General features: G+C 36.8%; 1 protein-coding gene across 4 annotated transcripts in view; it reads right to left on the bottom strand.

The window, feature by feature from the left end:
• The window catches only part of LOC150094880 (diphthine methyltransferase), a 154,600-nt gene extending 134,004 nt beyond the window's left edge, over window positions 1–20,596 (bottom strand). For 2 of the 4 annotated variants that reach the window (XM_090411429.1, XM_090411431.1), the window contains exon 1: window positions 20,368–20,596. The gene's annotated coding sequence lies outside the window, so the exon portion shown is untranslated. Of the gene's footprint in view, window positions 1–19,822; window positions 20,175–20,367 lie in introns of those variants that run through there. The other 2 variants (XM_090411430.1, XM_090411432.1) reach the window with 1 other exon arrangement.
• Between the last annotated feature and the right edge of the window lie 711 nt (window positions 20,597–21,307).

Below are 21,307 nucleotides of genomic sequence, written 5' to 3'. Positions count from 1 at the left end.
TGAAAAATCAGATAGGATTAAGATGGATGAATAGCACCATTCAGCAAGAGTTGCAGAAAAAGAAAAAGTTGTGGAGGGAATATAAAAAAAAAAAAAAAAAAAAAGATTAGTATGCCTGAGAGCAGTACAAGACATGGCCAACATGGGTGACCAGTATGGTAAGGAAAGCCAAAAGAGGGATTTTTTCACTGTGTGATAAGTAAAACAAAGAAAGACTATAGAAGAATGACTTTAACGAGTGCTGGTGGTAGGGAGGTAACAAAACAAATGAAATAGTTGAGGTACTGAGTGATTATTTTGCAAATATATACCATCCAGGTAGAAATATTCCAGTGACAGATGTGAAATTGACTGCTGGGAAAACAGAAAATGAATTGGAGGTACTTACAATATTACAGAACTTTAAATGGAAACACAGCCATGAGATTAGATGGCATATCACCCCGTATTACAAGAATGTGCAAGAGATAGGTGCCTCCTCAGATCAAGAGGTTTAATTTGAGCCTCGTTTGGGAAAAGGTGCCAAAGGAGTGGAAGAATGGCAAAATGGTTCCACTGCATAAAGGAGCCATAATTCCAAGAGAAAAACTGCAACTTACAGGCCTGTCAGTATCTCAGTGGTGGTAGTTAAAGTGTGGAAGAAGTCGTTAAAAGTGAATTATGTCCGCATAAAGTGGAAATGCGAGATGTAAAAAGCAGCAATGGTTTCGAGCCGGTATAATGTGGGGTGGAGATTGACAGGAAGAGATATTTAATTGGATACTGCTATAGGCTAGGGAATGTATAGGGTGGTGATGAAGAAATATATAGTCAACTTGGGTTAGTAAACAAAGGAAGTGCTCCATCCTGCATAAAAATTATGGAGACCAAACATTGTCTTTGTTGCAATGCAGGAATGACAAAATTTTCCAGCATTAGTCAATAAATCTCCCCAGTAATGGAGCAGGTTGCAAGACCTGTAGGAGTAATACGCTCAAAAAAAGTATGGTCCCATTATGAAATCGGCTGTGAAGCCACACCACACAGTTACTTTTGGAGAATGCAGTGGTACTTGCTGGATCGCTTGGGGATGTTCAGATGCCCAAATTCTGCAGTTGTGAGTGTTGGCCGACCCATTCAGATAAAAATGAGGCTCATCACCCCACAATATTCTTCAAGGCAAGTCATTGTCGACTTCCATTTGGGCAAGAAACATTAGCACGAAGGTCATGCACTTATCATAATCTGTGGTAGTTAGTGCTTGCACACGACTGAACTTATACGGATAGAAGTGAAGCATTTTCCGTAAGATTTTCCAGACTGTACCATAAGCCATATCAAGTTTGTGAGCTATGGTACAAGCACTTGGAACAGTACTGGTCCCTGTGTCGTCGAACGCCACAGTAGCAATTTCTGTTACTGTCTCTTCTTGCACTGCTTTCCATCCTCTGCCAGGTCTGACTCCTAGTGATCCAGTTTCTTCAAACTTCTTAATCATAGCTCTCAGTGCTACAGCTAACATAGGACCTGTACGCAGGTTATGAAGCCTTCTAAATTCCTGTAGGGCTGCTACGGCATTGCAATGTTTTAAGGTAAAACAACTTAACAAGTAAAGCACACTGAGACAAGGTAGGACACATATTGAGGTCAGTCATTCAAATAACTGCCTGAACGTTCCCAATCCCTTTTTAAGTGGAATTGGTGGCGCTGCTGTCACGTATGCACAGTAAAATTTGCATAATCCTTTTTACCTGTGTTTACTGCAAATATCTGACTGCCTTTTGGCTCAGCCAGTGCCAAAAATTCCTCTATCAGCGACTTTTGGTAGTAAATATTTTTTTCGGGGAAAATCATCTCCCCTTGCCTTCAAAGATCTCAATATAAAATTTGTTCTCATTCTGTTTATTGGTTTTAGCTACAGATGCCTCCAAAGAGGGAAAGTTATTTTATGGCCACCCTGTATATAAAGGCGAGCTACTCTAGGATCTACTCCTCTAGGGATAATAAATGTCACATTGTGAGAGGAGATAGACTTTGCTATATATATAAGGACAAGCTACTCGAGGATCTACTCTAGGGATAGTAAATGTCAAGATGCAAAGCTGAGTATTTTACTCAATCATCAACAGTGAGGAAAGTGCAGTAATCTGGCTTCAAGAACAGGGCGATTTTTAAGATGAAGCAGCTATGCCTCAGTATATAAGATAGGGATGTGTAGGAGAGACAAAGATGGTCATTCGAAAGCGAGATGGGACCATCACCAGCTATCCTGGGTTCGAATGCAAGAGGAAAGGGTGCCAATCAGCATAATTGGTTCATCGTTTCAACAACTTCTTCACTTACTTAGACGGCCGTGGCCGAGCTCATAGCAACTTTTCTGTATGGAGTATTTTGGCGGTTGCATTTCTGTGGTGTAGCGACCTGTCCATTGCACAAGTGGAAGAATTTACTAGTCACTGCCAAAAAGTGGTAGTAGACTGGTTTAACCTCTGCTGCGATGTCCCCTTTCAACTTTGGGAGAAGAGAGACAAAATGGGAGGACCTGCATTATTCAGATGCAGGTCCTCTTATTGCTTCTCGGGGACTGTGAAACTGCACATGTTGGCAGTTACAAGAAACTCCTTCAGGAAGTGCTTCCTGGACAGAGAAATCATGGCAGAAGGAATAGAAGGGCCATGGGTTTTGGGGCTGGTCCAGAAACATTCTGATCAGATTGTCGAGCATCGAGATAGACAGACTCTTCACTCCATTAGCACGGCGGAGGTTGCACTTGGAACCACCCTCCATTCTGATGAATGGTTGGCTTACAGAGGCTTAGATGGTTATGTACACCAAACTGTAAACCATAGTGAGAATTTCATTGACCCAATAACTGGAGCACACACCCAGCTAATCGAAAGGCTGTGGTGAGATCTGAAACTGAAGATGTTGAGAAAAATGCATGGGACAACCCCCGACCTTCTGCCAAGACACTTCATTGAAACTTGGTGTTGCGGATGTAACCCAATGAACAGTTTTTTGAAGTATTCATTCGAGACATCAAGGCTACATTTGGCAATTAATATATGCAAATCCTGCCAATAGTCTAATGTAAATAACATACGACAATAAAATGTTTCATTACTTTTAATTAGTATATTTGTTGATATATAAATTGTACATACTTGATAGGTCACACCTCATACGATTACCCATGAGCAGTATGTAAAGGAGGGCACATGAGGATCAAGAGTTTTAGATCTGTTCATTTCATCACAGGATGTGATTGTCAGTGGGATTTTGCACTTCCCTCCAGTTGGTGAGAGTGATCATGAAGTGATCACCTGGGTTACTTCTAGAAAAGGATATATTCGGAATTACAAGGGTGATGATTATGAAAAGCTTAGGAAGAGAGCTTGGAGCTATAGCATGGAATGAGGTATTAAGTGGGAAGGAGTTAAATGCTGCACAGAAACTAATCAAAAGATATTTAATAAGACTGATGTGTGAATGAATTCCGAAGGTCAAAAAACTTAATAACATAGGTGACAATGGATGAATAAAAGGATTAAGAATGCAGTTTCTTCCAAATAAATTTGGAAGAAACTGCAGAGGAAGCACAAGATGAATAATGGTAGCAATCAACTGCATGAGAAGTATAAAGAGCAGGTCAGGAAAGTGACTCGATTGGTAAGAAGAGCAAAAATACAGTAAAGTACAGTATGAGAAGAAATAAGCAAATCCGGCCAAGTAAAACCATAGAGTTTTTTCAGATATCAAAAATTGTAGCCTGCTGCAGAAGACATCATTCAGATATTCAGTGAACAACTTCTAAGAGTGTTTCATCCTGATCAGAGTGAACTCATGATACACTCTAACATAGAGAACATAGACCAGGATGGCTTAATTGTGAGTGAGCAGGAGGTATATGAGGAAACAAATAAGCTTAATGTCAATAAGGTGATAGGATTTGAAGACATATCACCATGCATCTTAAAGAAATGTTCCAAGGAATTGGCAGTAGCATTGGCATGTCTGTTTAATAAGAATCTTACAAGAGCACATGTTCCAAGAGAGTGGAAAGAAGATAAAATTGTTCTGCTGCATAAAGGCAGTGATAATGCTGTTGCTACAAATTACAGGCCAATCTGTATACATGGAGATGGGGTTAAGGTATTAGAGAGATTAGTGAGAACTAGGATATAGAAATGGGTTGATAAGGGCAACCCACTGTTAAATGCATTGCTAAAGGAAGATCATGTTTTACTAACTTACTTATGTACTATAGCAAAGTGACAAATAAATTGGACAAGGGAGATGCACATAGGCATACACAGATTTTGCAAAAGCTTTATATAAACTGCCAAACAACAAGCTGTTAAATAAACTAAAATGGATGGGAGTGGATAAGAGATTAGTGAGTTGGATCTGACTGCCTGTCACATAAGAATCAGAAAGTTGTATGAGGGTAGTCTGAAAAGTTCTTGGCCTAACAATGAAAAAAACAAATTTATAATTTCAAAATAATTTTTCTTTTTCAACATAACCTCCCTTAAGACTAATACATTTATTCCAGCGATGTTCTAGCGCCATTATCCCATGCCTGTAGTGGTTCTCAGTAAGATCTACAAAATACCCCTCTACAGCTGCAATCACCTCTTAATTCAAAGAAAAAAATTGAGGAAGAGACAAGTCAGAGGGAGCCAAATCTCCGGAATAGGATGGATGTTCCAACAATTCATGGTGCAGATCCCTTAATTTTTCCATTGCCAAAACAACTTTGTTGGCAGGTGCATTATCCTGATGAAAGATGATTTTTTTCTTCTACTCTGGTTAAAAGATCGTAATAATATTCCCTGGTTATTGTTTTACCCTTTTCAAGATAATTAATAAACAAAATGCCTTTAGCATCCCAAAACACCAATGCCATAACCTTTCCTGCTGATGGAACCAACTTTGTCTTCTTTGGCGCTGAATAACCAGCTTCTGTCCACTGTTTTGACTGTTTGGATTCTGGTATGTAATTATTATTATTATTATTCAGGCTTCCATGGAGTCAAAAGACTCATCATGGGAGGACCTTCTTAAGAAACACAAAGACTATCAAGACTCATCGAGGGGAGGTCTCCCTAAGAAACACAAAGTCTATCATACCACTCTTTAAAATCATTGACCGTTCTCGCTCTCACCATTCCATCAGGCAATGCATTCCATGGTTCAACCACCCTCCATGCAAAGAAGCCACTCCTCACCCTCTTACTCACAGTTCCCTTTCGTAACTTCCAGGGATGGCCCCTTGTCATCACTCCTTCCCACTGTTCAACCAAGCGAAAGAACTCCCCAGTGTTAACCCTGTAACCACCTCTCAACAGTTTAAAAGTCTCAATCATATCACTGCTCCTTCTTCTATCCACCAAACTCTGCAGTCCACATTCCCTCAGCCAATCCTCATAACTATCATTGTACAGTCCTGAAACAATCTTTGTTATCCGCCTTTGTACTGTTGGATTCTGAATGAAGAGAAATTAAAATTATTAATACTCCCTTCAGAATCCACCATATCAAAGGCTACATTTGTAGATATTATTTAATGTAAATCTCTTATTATAAACTATTATTCATATAATTACCTTTCAGTTTTTTATTTAATTAATCAATCTAGGATATGTATTAATAATGGAAAGGACTCTGTATAAAAATAACGTTCAGATTAGTTAAGGGGATAAAAATCCCTTATTGTTTTTCAGCCAGTAAGCGAAACTAAGATCGAAAACTACGATCTGAACGTTTCATGCCGACAGGTTGATAAGTTAAGGGGATAAAAATCCCTTATTGTTTTTCAGCCAGTAAGCGAAACTAAGATCGAAAACTATGATCTGAATGTTTCATGGAACGTTTCAGATCGTAGTTTTCGATCTTAGTTTTGCTTACTGGCTGAAAAACAATAAGGGATTTTTATCCCCTTAACTTATCAACCTTGCCAGAAAAAAATAGCCGTTTGGCTTTTCATCTTAACGTTCAGATTATTTTATTTATTCCTATATTGATAGTAGAAGAATTTGTGTTCATCATATTTAATTATATATTATTTGAATTGAAAAATATCCTTTTATTTAGTTTCTGTATGTAAAGGTATAATGTTATGTAACGCTTATGCTTACGTACTGCTCTAATTGTTGTCATGGAGATGGAGTTAAAAATAGAAGGCACGAGCGTGTAGTGTGTGAGTTATGGATGTGAGATGGAACTGATATGAGCTAGATGGTGAGAACAAGTTTTGGCGGGAAAACGGAGTGAAAATATATAAACCAAAAGCGAGAGTAAACAAGAGCAGTGGGTCAGGAGTTGGTCGGCAGAGTCAGCACTAGAACTAGGGAACTAGGGACTGAGTACAATTGGAGCACTCAGCACAGTAACAGCACTAAGAACAGTACAATAGAGATGAGGAAATAATTTATTAGCAGCACGGAGTTAAGTAAGAAGCTGTAGTACAAAGAATTAAGTGCTGTAATCAGATTATGAAGGATCAAAATGCAAATTGACAACTCAGAATATTGATATAAAATTCTGAAGTTAATGTTGTATTCCAGTGCTTTCAAGGAAGATTAGTGGAAAGCAGATTCTATTGCAAAGTAGTATGTGAGGAATAAGTGAATTTTCTAGTGCAAGTGTGTCTGCATATGTGATGAGCTGAAATAAATATTAAGTTAATTTAAAGAAGATTACTTTTGAAATGTGTAGCTCCAGTGTGATAATTAACTAAAGTTTTAGGTGTGCCTCAGTGAATAACATGTGCAAGGATTTATTCCAGTAAGAACAGTTGTACTTTATAGCATTTAAAATTAAGTTATAAGAGTTATCTCCTTCTGTTAAATCCTGACATTAACTGTGGTGTTTATGCTGAATTTTGCCGAAGCTAGAAGATAAATAGTCCCCCCCCCCCCCTTAAAGTGATAGCTATCTCTTGACTGAGCTATGTGATTTCTGACTAAGGGATAGATAAAGAATACTATTGTAAAAATATTTGCTGTGAATTTCAGTGGTAAAGAACTTTAGAACTATCTTTGCCTATTAAGGAGAAATTAGATTTTGAAGCTCGGTGTTTAATACCAAAAGTTAAGTGAATGTTATGTGTAGTGGAACTGAGTTAATTTTGCATTATCTTGTATCCAAAGTATGCTTACGTATATATTATATAACCTTGCATTAAATGTTTTGTTTTATTGATTTCAATTTGTTGTCAGCCTGATTCTTTTCCACTCCACCGTTCATAAAATTATCGGACCTAGCGGGAACCTCAAATGTTAATGTAAAATTCGGCCTATATATAAACATTAGACTGCTAAAGTTAATTAATATTTGATTACACTATTTTGCATAGACTAATCTGAATATATGGTGGTGCAGTAAAATAGAAATTTCCCTATATTTGGATTAGTAATCAACATACAATTAATTAACCTTAATAAGAACAACGTCAAAACAAGATGGCGGATCAAAAGACAGGAAGGACGATCCAACAGTACCCTTTCCACAGTTAATTTATCCCCTTTAAATATCCTGGGGACCAAATCTGAGAACAATAGTACAAGTGTGGTCTGATCAGGTCTTATACAATGGAATGATAACTGTTTCATCTCTGCAGGTCAGCATCCTTCTCATTATTGCAGCAATCCTCTGTGTTACCTTCACCACCTTTGCAATATGTCCCCTAAATTTCAGGTTTCTATCAATCATCAACCCCAGATCTCTTGTCTCTCCTACTTCCTCCAGTATATCTCCTCCAATAGAGTATGCAGCATCCCATCAATGTGTCCCAAACCTCAAGACCTTACATTTTGCAGCATTAAACTGACACCCCCCATTCATTTGCCCATCTATCTAGCTTATTCAAATCCTCTTGTAGGGCTGCCGCATCTGCACTATTATTATTAATCCTGAATAATGGTGAATCCAAGTCTCATCCATAGTAATAAATCGACACACAAAATCAGTTTTATTCTTGTTAAAATGCTCCAAGCACTGTTCAGAGATTTTCATACTAGTGCGTTTTTGATCTGTTGTGAGCAAGTGCAGCACCCATCTTGAGCAAAGCTTTTGCATTTGCAATTTCTCATGCAAAATATATCCTACACATCCTTTGAAATGCCTATAGTTTCAGCAATTTCATGCACTTTGACTAGCCAGTCATTCAATACCATATTCTGCACTTGATCAATGATTTCTGGTGTTGTTACACTTTTTGGACATCCTTCATCTTCTAGGCTGATACGGCCACGTTTAAACTCGGCAGTCCATTTCTTAATTTTCAAAAACGAAGGAGAAGGGTACCCATAAACTTTTATGAACTTTAAATGAATTTCTTTTGCCATTAAATCTTCTTTTACAAAGAATTTTATAACTACACGATACTCAATTTTATCTATTTCAAGGGATACAGAAACACTTTTGCTTCAGACAGCTGTATAAAACAAACTACTTGATAGAATATAGGAAAAATGATATAGGAAATGGCTTAAAGATATTCAGTTGTTTGCTGATAATGCAAAGTTGGGTAGTGCAATAAAAAATCAAGCTGATGTTCACAGTTTGCAGGATGATTTAAATAAGCTGTCAAAATGGGCAAAAGGTAATGGATGTCAGATCAATATGATAAAGTGTCAAGTTATGCTTTCATGGTTTGATATGAACACAGATGGATAAGAAAATAACTATTTATTAAATTAAAAACTAATATTTCGCTGATATTATATCCAGCATCTTCAGAGCACACAACACAAAGTTTGTTACAAATGCAAAACAACCACAATCCGGTGTAACAGTGGGCTAGTAAAAGTAATTGCAGAGTACAACTCAAGACTAAAGTCCTAATATGGCACCATCTAGGTTTAAAAAAAAAAAAAAAATTTCAAAGTTTTGAAATAGTAGTCCAAATGATAGTCTTAGAAAGTTTGAAAAAATGAAATAAAATAAAAGTAATAAATATTAATTTGGTCTTAAGATGACTGTCTCCCAAATCTTTGGTAGATTTATACAGCCATACTTGTTAAGGTTTGGAGTATGTTTTAAGGCTTCTGTTGATTCCAGGAACAACCTCTCTGACTTGTAGAAGCTTCTGTGCATTATTTTTGTTTCTTTCCAATTAATAAACTGTGCAAGGGTATCCAAAGTATTCAAACCATGAAATCTATTACAAAAATGTCTGACGAACACATAAGCCTATCCACGCATGTAAAGTTATGCATTTTGGGATGAAAAGATTACCAGCTGTGTACTACATTGATTGAATGGTACTCCAAGAAATTGATGAGGTAGGGACTTAAGGGTGTTGGTGAATACAGAGATGAAGTTCAGGGGACACATTACTAAGGTGTCCAAGATTGCACATAGGATTAATTGGTTATTGAGGAACACACTAACATCCAAAGCTAAAGAGGTTATTATTCCCCTTTATAAGGCGTTGATACTTCAACATTTGGATTACTGTGCTCAGGTCTGGTCACCTGGATTTCTTGGATGAGGAGAGGGTTCGGAGGAGAGTGACTAAGTTGGTGAGTGATGTAAAAAATGCTCCCTACATTGATAGATTGAGAGCTTGTGGATTGCAGAGGTTGGCTGATAGGCAGAGAAGAGGGGATATGATAGAAACATTTGAATTACTAAAAGGTTTTTATAAGATTGATGCAGGGGAAATGTTTCAGCTGTGTAATAGTGATGGAAGAACAAGAGGTCATCCCTGGAAATTAAGGAAAAGTGTGGTTAACAAGGGTGTGAGAACAAGGTTTTTTGCCTGGAGGGTGGTGAATGAGTGGAATGCATTGCGTGACTCAGTTGTGAGTTCTTCATCTGTAAATGAATTCAAGAAGAGATAGGACAGATATTGTTTTGATAGTTTGGGTCTCTCGCAATGAGTCTACTGACTCCATGGAGATACCCATAATAATAATAATAATAAAAATAATAATAGAATGACTTGCAATATCACATGGATGCTTATGACAGATGTACCAACTTAGGGGAAAAAAAAAAAATCTTGCCAATATCATCTATGGTCGAGAACTTTAAGGACAACCCTCGTATATGCAGTATCACAAAAATGGAAAGTCACTAGTGGAGTGCCGTAGAGATATGTATTGGGGCCATTATTGTTCAACTGGTATATTAATGATACTGGAATGGGTTTAACTGGTGATATTTAACTGTTTGCAGACAATGCAAAATTGGAAAGAGCAATACAAAGCTAAGCAGATGTAGCCTTACACGAGAACTTGAATAGACTATACGAATGGGAATAAGTAAGTGGAACTATCGATTCAATATTGCGAAGTGTAAGGTGTTCTGAAATTTGGTAAACAAAAAAGGAATATCAGATATAGATATAGACTTGATGGGGAAACTTTAACCACCAAACTGGCCATTATGGTTAAAATACGCTTCCTCATGCGCTTCATACCCATCACATATTTCAATGTAATATCAATAGCATTACAATTTTAACATGTACTTCGTATCCATGATAACCTTGACATCTATAGATGTCTTGGCCGGTAGCATGGTTAAAGGAGATAGAGGATATGAGAGATGTGGGTGGTGGTAGTAATGGTAGACGAGGACCTGAAATTCAAGGATCACATTGTACAATTTGTGAAGTAGTCACGCTGGATAATGGAAATGATCACTAAAAACACACGTAATAACCACAGTAATGACTATTTAATTCGTAAATATTTCATCCCAAGTATCTTGGGACATCATCAGTACAGTAATTTAAACAATACTAGGAATAACAGACAGTTAGGGTGCATGATTACAATGGAATCTCAATATGCGTGCAGTAAGGTATACAGTCAGCCATTGCATGAAGCAATGGCTGACTGTATACCTAGAGTCTGAATAATAAATCAAGTAGGGGTTAAATGGATGAATAACACCATTAAGCTTGAGTTGCAAAAAAAGAAACAACTATGGAGGGAATTTAAGGAGAAGGGTGACCGGCAGGCACATGAACGGTATAAAGCGCAGGCCAGAAGGGTGACGAGTGTGGTAAGAAAAGCAAAAAAGGATTACGAAAGAACATTGGCCATGCAGGCTAAAGAGAATCCTAAACAGTTTTTTAGATATGTAGCAAGTAAAAGGAAAAATGTACATGGCAGATTGATTTTAAAGAATGCCGATGGTAGGGAGGTAACTGAATCAGTTGAGATAGTTGAGTTACTGAGTGAGCACTTTGCAAAAGTATATCATCAAGGTGGTGACATTGCAGAAACGAATAAACCAGTAGATTATACGGGAATTGTGGTTAATGAAGTGGAGGTGAGTAGTCTATTGCATAACCTCAATGTCAATACATCTGTGGGATTGGATGGTATACCAGCTCGTGTTGTACGAGAAGCAGCTAAAGAATTGTCAGTACCCTTGAATATTTTGTTTAATTTGAGTCTCGGGTCTGGGTTAGTCCCGAGCGGGTGGAAAGAGGGGAAAATAGTTCCACTGCATAAAGGTGGTTCCAAGACTGCTGTTGTAAATTACCGACCGATTAGCATATCAGGAATCATTGTAAAGGTCTTAGAGAAAATAGTCAAAAGGAAAATACAAGATTGGATTGAATAAAATGGGATACTGTATCGGGGACAGCATGGTTTTGTGAAGGGTAGGTCATGCCTCAGTAACTTGCTCACGTATTATAACACAGTGACGGCTGAACTGGATAAGGGCAATGGGTTTACGGTGATTCTACTGGACCTTGCTAAGGCCTTTGACAGGATTCCACATGGAATTCTAATCAGTAAATTGCAGCATATGGGAATGGACATAGGGTTGGTGAGATGGATAGGAAGGTGGTTGACGGAGAGATATCAGAGAGTAGTTTACTCGGGAGTAGAGTCCACAAGACGGCCTGTGACTAGTGGTGTGCCACAAGGATCTGTTCTTGGACCACTGCTGTTTAATTTGTTAATAAATGATATAGGAAATGATCTGAGCGGAACAGTTCATTTGTTTGCGGATGATGCGAAGTTGGGTAGGGCAATAGTGAATGCAGATGACGTCAAAATTTTGCAGGATGATTTGGATAGATTGGAGGTCTGGGCTAAGGAGAATGGATGTCAGTTTAATGTGGCAAAATGTAAGGTTATGCATTTTGGGGTGAAAAGATTGGAGGCAGTTTACTGCATTGGTGGAACCCTGCTCCAGGAAATTGATGAGGCACGAGATTTAGGAGTGTTGGTGGATAGGGAATTGAAATTTAGGGGACACATTGCAAAAGTGACCAAAACAGCTCATCAAATCACTTGGTTGCTGAAGAATACGTTGACAAGCAGGTTATTGTTCCTCTCTATCGAGCCTTGATAAGACCCCATCTAGACTACTGTGCTCAGATTTGGTCACCTAGGTTTCTTCTTGATGGGGAGGATGTGGAGAGGATCCAGAGGCAAGTGACCAAGATGATAGCAGGTCTGTGGAATGAACCGTATGAGAACAGGTTGAGGATTTGTGGGTTGCAAAAATTGGTTGATAGGCGGAGGAGGGGAGATATGATTGAGACATTCAAATTACTGAAGGGTTTCTATAAAATTAATTCCGAAGATATTTTTGAGAACAGGGCTGGCTGGTTGTGGGAAGACTAGGGGACATCCATGGAAACTGGGCAAAAGTGTGGTTAGTAAAGGTGTTAGAGCTGGGTTCTTTACTTTTAGAGTAGTGAATGAGTGGAATGCGCTCCCTGAGTCTGTAGTGGATGCTGTGACAGTGAATGAGTTTAAGGCGAGGTATGATAGATACTGTATGAATGTCAGATAGTTGTGATGAATATGATTTGGGGCCTCCCTCGATGAGTCTAATGACTCCCTGGAGTTGCCCGTAATAATAGTAATAGTAACGTGTTATAGAAGTAAATTAAATATAACTGAAAAAAAAATAATAAATAAATAAAATATAAATATAAATATAATATAATAAAGATGAAAAATAGGAAAACGCCAGGAGAAGACAATATAAATATAGAACTATATAAAAATGCAGGTGAAAAATTTAATGAAAGACTTCTGAAATTTTTTAATATGGTTTGGATGTCCAGAAAAACCCCTAACTCTTGGAAAAAAGCACTGGTCATCCCAATCTATAAAAAAGGAAATAAAGACAATTGAAATAATTATAGGGGAATTAGCCTGCTGAATACAGGATATAAAATATATGCAGGAATATTAAAAGAGAAACTAAGCAGCATTGTAGAAAACAAATTACTAGAAGAACAAAATGGCTTCTGAAAAGGTCGATCCTGCATAGATCCAATTTTTACTTTAAAATTATTAATAGAAAAGAGAAGAGAATTTCAAAAAGAAACACATGTGGCGTTTATTGATTATGAAAAAGCTTTTGACAAAATTAGTCGACAAAAATTGTTTAAAATATTAACCAATTTAAACATACCAAACCAACTTTTACAATCTATTCAAGAAATATATACAGGAAATAAAATAGCAGTTAAATTAGAACACACCTCAGAATGGAAAGATATATCAAGAGGAGTACGACAAGGATGTACCCTCTCACCTCTGCTTTTCAATATATATATATAAATGAAATATTAACAATCTGGAAACAGCATAACCCATTTGGTATACAAATGACCCTGCAAATGAAGATAGATACACTACTATTTGCAGATGATCAAATAGTATTAGCTACATCAGAAGATGACTTACAAAGATCATTAAAATCATTAAATGATATCTCAAAGCAATATAATATGACAATATCCAAAGAAAAAACAAAAATAATGGCATTCAAAGGAGAAAACCCAATAAGAAGTAAAATAGTGATAGATAATAAAATACTAGAACAAGTAAACACTTTCAGATACTTGGGATGTGATCTATCATACGAAGAAGAAAAAGACATAGACATTAAAATATCAAACTTTGTCAAAGTAAATGGCATAATAAACAGTATATTTAAGCCATCCCTGGTACAAAAACACACTAGAATCAGACTATATAATGTCTTGTCAAAACCAACTCTACTATACGGAAGCGAAACATGGACCATGAAAAGGAAAGATGAAAAACGAATTCAAACAGCAGAAATGAAGTTCCTCAGAAAAACAGCTGGATATACCAAGTGGGACCACAAAACAAATGAAGAAATCTTACAATCCCTAAAAATCAAACCAATTAATTACTACATAAGACAGTATAAACAAAAATGGCTAGAACATTTAAATCGAATGGACAACAGCACACTACCAAAAATATTATACAGATACAAAATAAGTGGAAAAAGAAGAATCGGTAGACCAAGAAAGAGATGGCATGAGACTGGAACAGGCCACATGGCCTATATTCCATGTTAGGAAGAAGAAGAAGAAGATAAAATATATATATATAAAGATTATTTTACACAATTTTGTATGACAATTTCCCATACTTTAGGAGTAGTAAGAACATCGTTGTGGTTTAAATTTGGTCTGTGTAGTAGGGCTTCAGCACTTTCTTTATATAAACGTTCATATTTATATAAAGATCTGTGTAAAAGTTTCGACTTCTCCCAAAGGATCCTATGGTTTGGATTTTTAACTCCGTGTTGGGAGAGACCAGATTTCTGTGGTTTGAAAAGACGAATGTGGTCTTGATGTTCCGAGATGCGTTTCTGAACAGACCTACCTGTCTGACCAAAGTAAGACAATTTACAGGAGCATGGGATCTCATAAACGTCAGGTAACATCAGAGGTGAGAGTTTTTCCTTAGGAGAAGGTAACAAGTTATAGATTTGGTTGATAGGTTTGTAAGTAGTGGCAAAATTGTATTTCTTCATAATTTTTGAAAGATGTTCGGAGATGCCTTTGACATAAGGTATAGGAATCCTATGGCCTTCTTCTTGTCTGGGTTGATGTGTGGGAAGGTGATTGATGATTTTTTTAGTTGTTTTAAGATTATATCCATTTAGTATAGCTGTATTTTTGATTATTTCTAGTTCTTGGTTTAGAGAATCTTCAGAGGAGCAGAATTTGTGTGCTCTGGAAACTAGTTAGTGATTTAATGATGCCAAATTTCTGAGATGGATGATGAGCGGAAGAATTGTGAATGTAGCGACCTGAAAATGTAGGCTTGCAATAGACAGACATGGCGATGGAACCGTCTTCTTTTCTTTGAATGTGTAAATCCAGAAAGGATACCCTGTGGAGATTCTTTTTCTAGCGTAAAGTTGATGCGAGGATGAAGAAGGTTTATTTTATCTAGAAACAGTTGTAATTCCTGTTCTGGATGATTCCGGACTGCAAATACGTCGTCGACATATCGTAACCAAATTTTTGGTTTGGGTTTAAAAGTGAATATTTTTTCTTCGAGGTGTTCTAGAAACAGGTTTGCTAAGTTTGGTGATAAAGGAGATCCCATTGCTGTTCCTTCTTCTTGTTTGTAAGTTTGACCTTTCCAGGTGAAGTAACCGGATGTAATAACAAATTTGAATAATTCAACTATAGGAAATTTTTGAGTTAATAATTTTACTGTTTCTTTGTGAATGTTTGTGAAGAGGGAGACAATGTCGAAGCTAATTAACAAATCAGTTTTTAACAGTTGAATGTCTTTTATTACTATTTTTTTTTTGCATGAAACTCTATGGAATTTTTTATCGAAGAGACTGAGTGGCCTATATGAGGACGGAGAAGGTTAGATAAGAATCCTGATAACTTGTAAGTTGGACTATTAATAGAATCTATGACTGGTCTGAAAGGAACATTAATTTTATGAAGCTTAGGTAAGCCATAAATTCTGGGAGGTCTAGCATGGTATGTCTTGAGTATTTTAATTGTTGAAGATTCTCTAAACCAAGAACTACAAATAATTAAAAATACAGCTACACTAAATGGATATAATCTTAAAACAACTCATAGGATTCCCATATCTTACGTCAAAGACATCTTCGAACGTCTTTCAAAAATTATGAAGAAATACAATTTTGCCACTACTTACAAACCTATCAACCAAATCTATAACTTGTTACCTTCTCCTAAGGACAAACTCTCACCTCTAATGTTACCTGATGTTTATGAGATCCCATGCTCCTGCAAATCGTCTTACTCTGGTCAGACAGGTAGGTCTGTTCAGAAACGCATCTCGGAACATCAAGACCACATTTGTCTTTTCAAACCACAGAAATCTGGTCTCTCCCAACACGGAGCTAAAAATCCAAACCATAGGATCCTTTGGGAGAAATCGAAACTTTTACACAGATTTTTATATAAATATGAACGTTTATACTACACAGACCAAATTTAAACCGCAACGGTGTTCTTACTATTCCTAAAGTATGGGAAATTGTCATACAAAATTGTGTAAAATAATCTTTATATATATATATTTTTTATTTTATTTTTTTTCAATTTATTTTTTTTTCAGTTATATTTAATTTACTTCTATAACATGTTACTGCACGCATACTGAGATTGCATCGTAATCATGCGCCCTAACTGTATGTTATCCCTAGTATTGTTTAAACTACTGTACTGATGATGTCCCAAGATACTTGGGATGAAATATTTACGAATTAAATAGTCATTACTGTGGTTATTATGTGTGTTTTTAGTGATGAATTTACCACAGGTTTCGTTATATAAAAATGGAAATGATGTGTGGACCTCGGCATGCAGAAATAAGGGATATGTTTCCCATAAGGTCTCATACTGAAGACCGATTGAGAGAATGTAATTTGCAAAGCCTCTTGAGCAGTAGGAGGAAGGAGTATATGATAAAGACATATAATTTGGTCAGGAGCTGTTATTATTATTAACACCAAACCTCCATGGAGTCAAGACACTCATTGTGGGAGGCAAACACTGTTACGCACAAAAACCTATCAAACCGTGCTTTAAACTCATTCTATGTATCTGAATTCATCACAATGTCAGGCTACTCATTCCACTCTCCATGCAAAGAACCTACTCCTTATACCCCTGCTCACACCCTCCTTATACAGTTTCTGAGTATGTCCCTTTGTTCTACTCCCTTCTCCCATTCTAAAAAAACATTTCTTCCACATTTAACCTAGTAACAACACTTTATCAACTTAAATGTCTCGATAATATCCTGTCTCTTCTTCCTATTCATAAGGCCCAACAAGCTGAATTCCCTTAATCTGTCATATCCCTCATCCCAAAGATCAGTTACAAGCTTAGTCAGTCTTCTCTGGACCTTTTCCAATATATCCTCATTACTATAAAAATCAGTGGGACCAAATCAGCGCATAATAATCCATATGCGGCCTGATCAAGGCCTTATTCAATAAAACCAGAACCTCTTTATTTCTACAAGTTAAGGTCCATAATGCATCGTTGCCATAATTTTATGTGTCTTCATGACTTATGCAATGTAACTACTGAACTTCATTGCCTTGTCTACCATAGCTCCTCTGGTCTCTTTTCTCCTCAACCTCCTCCAAAATTTCCTTGCCAAGTTTATACTTGCATCACACTGTTGCTTACCAAATTTCAGAACCTTACACTTTGTAACCCTGAATTGACAGTTCCAAACTGCTGCTCACTCATACAAGCTATTCAAGTCCTCCTGTAAAGTCACATATCTGATTGATTCCACATCACTCTCTCTTCAGTTTTGCATCATCTGCAAACAGTTGTATAACACCAATTAAACCCACACCAATATCATTAATATATAAATTACATAACAATAGTCCCAAAATGAACCCCTGCAACACACCACTAGTGACTCTCCTCTTTTGAGATAGTGCACCCCACATACAACTTGCAATCTAATACCTATCTGATAACCATTCACCTATCCAATGCACTAATCTATCATTCAATCTCATCTGCTTCAATTTAGTGACCAACTTGTGTGGCAATCTACCAAAAGCCTTTGCAAAATATAAGTATATCACTGTATATATATCTCCTTAGTCCAATACATTCATCAGTTTGTTATAGTACATATGCAACTTTTTTTTTTAAAAAAAAACCTTCCTTTAACAAACCCATGCTGACAAGCACACAAAGACTACCACAGTTACCAACTGTGGTATTCTTTGTATCCACTTTTGTATATCCCATCTCTCAACGATGTCTATCTCTTACCTTATTTATATCTTGTTACGAAGTTAATATGAAAGAAAATTTTCAGAGAATGGGGGAAGGGAGATAGAACAAGAGACCATCCTTGGATACTGTACAAGGAGGATATTAACAAAGGAGTGAGAAGCAGGTTCTTTGCATTACGAGTGAATGCATTAGCTGAATGTGTTATGAATGCACAAACACACATTGAATGAGTTTAAGACATGGTTTGAGGAGGTTTGTGCATGTGAAAGTATCTCCCATGAGTACCTCCCCTGATGAGTCTGACTCTTCATATCTAATGTTTATTTAGCATCAGGTCTGATGTTAAAGTAATAATAATAATTTTTAATCTTCATCAGTAATACTGATCATGGAATTCAAGGTTTAGAGAAAGATAGTTAACAATAAAGAGTAAGGACTGTTTCAGGATGTAAATAAGATATTTAACAGGTCTGAAAAATCACATTTAAGATGTCTTTTAACTGAGTTGACATAATAAAAATTAAATATGGATTATTTAAAATATTTTCTTTATTTAACAGCTCATGAAGAAGTTAGCTGTATGACATCCCTTATAGGTCCAAGGAATCTAAGAATATTGCTAAGATAGAACTTTTGATCTTCAAGTTATGAGCTACTGAGCATGATGTTCCATTCTGTTCAGAAGCATTTGTTTTAGGGATTTGGAGAGAATATTTCCTCCAATGGCAAATCCTACATTTTATAACATCCACTGGACCTAATCTTTATCTTATAGCCAAACTGTGAGATCTGCACTTGTTTATTTGTGAAGAACATAAATACATCAACTAATCAAATTAAAACTGTCTGTGATTGCAAGCAAACTATTACTTGAACAGATTAGTCTACTAGAAAGAGCAAGTTATTCAGGGAAAGGATGCATACACTGTGCAAATGGAAATAGATATGAATGTCATTTTTTTTGTTTATCCCCTCCCAGAAAAGGCTGTAAACCTATAGTATGTTAGTACTCTGAGTGAGCTAAGGTTTTTATAATATATATTTTTTTTTTGCATATACTTCAAGAACTCCCCCTAAGGACACTGGTCATACACCAAGCAATGAAATTCATCAGCCACCTAAAGGCATTCACAAATATTCATGTACATGACAAGATTTGAATTACACAGACTATTAGAGTGCAAGTATGCTATCCATTCAAAGAACTATGTTAGCAATAATCTCAGTAAACCTTGCTTGTTAGACTTTGCTGCTGTAATACAACTTGTGATGTGTTGTTAATCCTTCTAAATTTTAATTTATGCTCATGTTAGTTTTCCATCTTTTTTTCTTTTTTTAATGTGAATCCCACATCAATATAGCTGCAATGAGTGGGCTATAAACTTGATAATCCAGAAATCTTACTTTGAGACCAAACATGGAAACCTTAAAACCTAAAGCCACTTCTGGCCTTATTTCCATGGTATACTTTAATGGAATTTTGCCATTAAAATCGTCAACATAAGCTTTTCTTAATGGCACTATCAGCAATGCACCAAAATATAATCACAACTCAGTATTTTTTTTTTAACCATATGTAATGATGATCCTATGTATGAAGAAACGGTTTTGAAATGATGAGAAAGTAAATGGCGTAAGTGCTGTTGATTCAGAAACTGAGATAGACGTTTATACTGGAAGTGCCCAGGATACAAACGTGATAAAGACAATACACACACACACACACACACACACACACGCCAGTATCATTCCTACAATTAAAATAAATAAAATTATGTTCCCTGTATTTAAAAGGAAAGGATTCAATGCTATCACCTTTAACCCAAAAAACTGCCTGCTGGGAATGCTCAAGATAATTAAATCAGTTGTATCCAATAACTACAGACTGTAGGATTAAAACCTCCAACATTCTATGAAAAAAAGTTCTTGTCAGTTTCAAACATTGACACTTGGAGAACTGCAAAAACTGCCTACGAAAAAGTTCTGCCAGCAATCAGAAGTGAACTATGGTAGCTATTCTTCTGTCGGTTATGATGTTAATACCTTTACACACACATCTCGGAGTACTCTGTCAGTGAACTCACTGACATAGCACTACTAAAGTGACAGTTGTAGCCTATTCACGACTGTCCAAGTGAAAAATCTAACCACACTCGTTCCAATTGCTAATTATCCTTCATATCATGCTTATCGTCATATATTGATAAGGTGAACATATATTCCGGTTTCAGATTTGTGAAAATACAATAAATATATAATAATAATAATAATAAACTGGGGTCTTCTCGAATACATTTTACGGTAATAAAATAGTTTCAAACACAAGAAATCGTAATAAATAGGAAAATAATAACATTTACAACTCATTCCCTTATGTGAGAAAAACAGTTTAGGATGTGGCGCCGCTAGTCCAGCTTATGCGCATGACCGACAGTCGACTATGTCAATCAGTAGTGTTACCAAAGGTAAATTTCAAAACCAACATTAAATAACAAAGCTGATTAAAGTAATGGAGCTATCCCGCTAGTCCAACCAGAGGCTAAGCTTAATGATTAATATCAAATTTTATTTTAATTAAACTTGCCAAGAAGTTAAATTCTTATTTAATCATTTATCCATGCATTGGGCACGCTAAGTGGTGGAAGAACAAGAGGTCACCCCTAATAAATAAGTAAGAGTGTGGTTAACAAGAAGCGCGCCGACGTTGAGCAGGGGCGTGCCGGTACAGCGTGCGATGTGCGCGACGCACATCGCACACTGTGCCGGCGTTTTGCTCACTGATACGGTTTTATAAAGTGATTTTTTTATTGGGGGATATAGGGGCGCTAACTAAAGTTTTGCACACAGGCGCTGGACACTACTGGCGAGCTACTGGGTGTGAGAACCAGATTTTTTGGCTTGATAGATGATTAAATTCTTGTTTAATCATTTATCCATGCATGGGTACGCTAAGTAGTGGAATAGTGGTGGAAGAACAAGAGGTCATCCCTAATAAATAAGTAAGAGTGTGGTTAACAAGGGGCGCGCGATGTTGAGCAGGGGCGCGCCGGCACAGTGTGCGATGTGCGCGACGCACACAAGCACCAGGATAGTAAAGGCGCTAAAGATTATATTTCGTTTTTGCTCACTGATACGGTTTTATAAAGTGATTTTTTATTGGGGGACATAGGGGCGCCAACTAAAGTTTTGCACACAGGCACTGGACACTACTGGCGCGCTACTGGGTGTGAGAACTAGATTTTTTCGCTTGAAGCGCGATGAATGAATGGAATGCGTGCCTAACTCAGTTGTGAGTGCCTT

Source organism: Typopeltis vanoorti, chromosome 21, assembly GCF_054136105.1.
Source record: "Typopeltis vanoorti isolate ZY-2024b chromosome 21, IOZ_Tvanoo_1.0, whole genome shotgun sequence".
In the NCBI taxonomy this organism is placed as follows: domain Eukaryota; kingdom Metazoa; phylum Arthropoda; class Arachnida; order Uropygi; family Thelyphonidae; genus Typopeltis; species Typopeltis vanoorti.
The sequence above is the reverse complement of the archived record's forward strand: the minus strand, read 5'-3'. Positions and strand labels throughout refer to the sequence as shown.